This window comes from Octodon degus, unplaced genomic scaffold, assembly GCF_000260255.1.
Source record: "Octodon degus isolate 3935 unplaced genomic scaffold, OctDeg1.0 scaffold00047, whole genome shotgun sequence".
NCBI lineage: Eukaryota > Metazoa > Chordata > Mammalia > Rodentia > Octodontidae > Octodon > Octodon degus.
Genome location: NW_004524623.1, coordinates 8,665,403 through 8,668,767, shown reverse-complemented (window position 1 = coordinate 8,668,767; position 3,365 = coordinate 8,665,403). Strand labels below are relative to the sequence as shown.

The 3,365-nt window shown below is 43.0% G+C and overlaps 1 pseudogene; it reads left to right on the top strand.

Annotated features, from left to right (window-relative positions):
- The first annotated feature begins 588 nt into the window (after window positions 1–588).
- Window positions 589–1,238, top strand: LOC101573446 (annotated as a pseudogene).
- The last annotated feature ends 2,127 nt before the right edge of the window (window positions 1,239–3,365 follow it).

Below are 3,365 nucleotides of genomic sequence, written 5' to 3'. Positions count from 1 at the left end.
TCCTCTGTGGTAGGTTTCTGCCTGGGATCACAGTTTAACTTATCCTTTAAAATTTACAAGGAGAGGGCCAGCGAGATAGCCCAGTGGACTAAGCTCCTGCTTTGGCAAGCTCAGGAGGGACTAGGGTTCAATCCCCAGTTCTGCATGCCATGCTGGCCCTGTCCCCGGGTGCGTGGTGCCTGAGACCAAGTCCAGGCGTGGTGGCACACACCTGTAATCCCAGTGCTGGGGAGGCTGAAAACAGGAGGATCACTATGATTCCGAGCTGTGTAGTGAGACCCTGTACTAAATACATAAATGAAAGTAAAAATAAAAGTAATGATGAAATTTATGTGCAGGAAGCCATGCCCTTGTTAGTTTTTACATTCTGCACAACTACATAATCAGCACTGTGTGGATGCGGGGATACATGAGTCAGGGGAACTCATTTCTATTGGAATGAGGTTTGGCGGAGCCAAATCAAATCCCAACCTTGGCATTCTCCCTCTGGTCCCTCAAATCTATGTCCGTTTCACATTTACAATCAGACCCCTGCAGGGACGCCCCCTGGTCCCCACTGCTCCCGCCCCTTTGCTCCTCGGCCGCACCATGGGCACCCACGACGACGAGTACTACTATGTCTTCAAAGTTGTCCTTATTGGAGATTCTGGTGTTGGAAAGAGTAAGCTCCTGTCCTGATTTACTCGAAATAAATTTAACCTGGAGAGCAAGGTACCATTGGAGTCGAGTTTGCAACGAGAAGCATCCAGGTTGACGGGAAAACAATAAAGGCACAGATATGGGACACGGCAGGACCAGAGCGATGCCGAGCTATAACATCAGCATACTATAGTGGAGCTGGAGGTGCCTTCCTGGTCTATGACCCTGCTAAACATCTCACATACGAAAATGTAGAACGATGGCCGAAAGAACTGAGAGACCATGCAGATAGTAACATTGTTGTCATGCTGATGGGTAGTAAGAGTGGTTTGCGTCATCTCAGGGCAGTTTCCACAGCTGAAGCCAGAGCTTTTGCAGAAAAGAATGGTTTGACATTTATTGAGACATCAGCTCTTGACTCGACAAATGTAGAAGCTGCTTTCCAGACAATTTTAACAGAGATACACCTCAGTGTGTCTCAGAAGCAAATGTCAGACAGATGTGAAAATGACATGTCTCCAAGCAACAATGCAGTTCCTATTCATGTTCCACCAACCACTGAAAACAAGCCAAAGGTGCAGTGCTGTCAGAACAACTAAGGCGTTTCTCTTCTCCCCTCGAAGGCTGTGTATAGTCCATTTCCCAGGTCTGAGATTTAAATATATTTGTAATTCCTGTGGTCACTTTTGTGTTTTATTACTTTACTTCCTCATGCTTATGAATTCTTCCATGTCTTAAGTCTTTTGATTTTAGATTTATAAAATCATCCACTTTGTACCAAATGACTGCAGTTTTATTTTTTTTCCCCATGCTATGGCTTCACTGGCCTTAGTTTAATAAACTGAATGTTTGAGTTCCTTTTTAAAAAAAAATGTACATTCATTTGTTCCTTCCTAGTAATCACAAAATCTTGACTCGTCGCAAAACCAGTTCAAGAGTCTGAGTTCTCATCTGGATCAAATACAGGTGTGTACAAACAGGGCCACCACTAGGGCTTGCTGCCCAGGCGCTCCGGTGTGGGGAGCCTGGAATACACCTGGGGCCGTCAGAGCCAGGGCCATGGAACTTTGGGGGTGGGACTGAGGCCTTCTTGCAAATACTCTGTCTTCTGATGCCTCTGGGCCTATGGTGGGAGGACATTGCAAGGAGTCCTGCAGTGCCTTCTGGGTGTTCTCATTACATAGATTAATAAAAGGTGGCACCCTTCGAGCCACATTAACTTCTTTAGCAAGGAGTTTCTTGGTCTCACTCTTGCATGTTTTTTATTTTTTATTTTTATTTTTTATTTTTTTTTCTTGCATGGTTTTTGATATCCTTTCAGTTTTTATATTTCAAATTTTACACTTTGCTTCTTTTTACATCATACACCGTCTTTAAATGATCCCTTCCATATTTCACTGTGTGAAGTTAAAATTAATTAGGTGCCTCCTTCTGTATTTCACTTAGAAATTTCTTCCACTAGAAACCCTTGTCCATAACTCTGAAGTTCTAGCTGCCACAGAGTCCTGGGGTATGGACACAATATACCAAGTTCTTTGCCACCAAATAAGAAGGATGTCCTTTACTTCAATTCCAATGAAGACATTACTCATATCTATCTGACTTCTTCAGAAGTCAATTCTGACTACATTAGAAATTTATCAGGTACCTATTGGACTTCTGATGGAGTCTCAGATAAGATCTCTCCCTCCCTCTCTTTATCTATCTATCTATCTATCTATCTATCTATCTATCTATCTATCATCTATCTATCTATCTATCTATCTATCTATTATCTATCTATCTATCTTACTAGGGATAGAACCCAGAGCTTTGTGCATGTTGACAGAGGCCAGTACTCTATCAATAATATACACAGCAATCCCTCTGTCCATATTTTTATTAGTATTCTAGCCACATGTTATTAAGAGCTTCCAGATTTTCTTTTTCCTTTTTTTGTATTTAATACAGTATTTAAAGGCTCTTACTACACAGATCTGACTCATAGTGATCCTCCTGTTTTCAGTCTCCCTGGGATTACAGGTGTATGCTACCACACCCAGTCTCAGTCGCCATCTCAGCACACCCCAGGGAGTAGGGCTGGCACAACATGCTGGGGATCGAACCCCTGGTCCCTGCATCTCCCTAAACAGGTGCTTTAGGCAGCTGAGCTGTCTGGCCAGCCTGAGGTTCCAGATTTTCTATAATCATTTTTGTCTTCTCAGCCCTCACCAGAATCACCTTTTATGAATCACCCTTTGTGATTCCATCTTTGTAGGCTATTTCTTTGCTGGAGCTTCATTATGGCCAAACTCAAAGGGTTTAAATCATTCTGCGGGGCTCTGTGCTCTTGATATCAATGTAGACCTGGCTAAAAGCCCCCAACAATAGCCATGGCATTGCCTTGACATTACATTGTCTTAGACCAAGTATAGATGTGCATAACTGTCATCCCAGCACTTTGGAAACTGAGGCAGGAGAAGTGCCATGAGTTTCAGGCATGTCTGGGCTACATAGTAAGTTGAGGCCAGCCTGAATGATATAACAAGATCCTGTCTCAACAAACAAACAAAAATCGGACTGTTTTAAAATCTCTCCTGCAAGATTAGTTCACTGTCCTTAACCTTAGCCCCAGTAAAAGTCCTGATATGAGAAAAATGTAGACACATTTTCTGCCAAAGTATACCACAGAAGATTGGGCATGTAACAGTGAACGTAGCCCTTCCTCCCAACAGAAACCTCCTGAG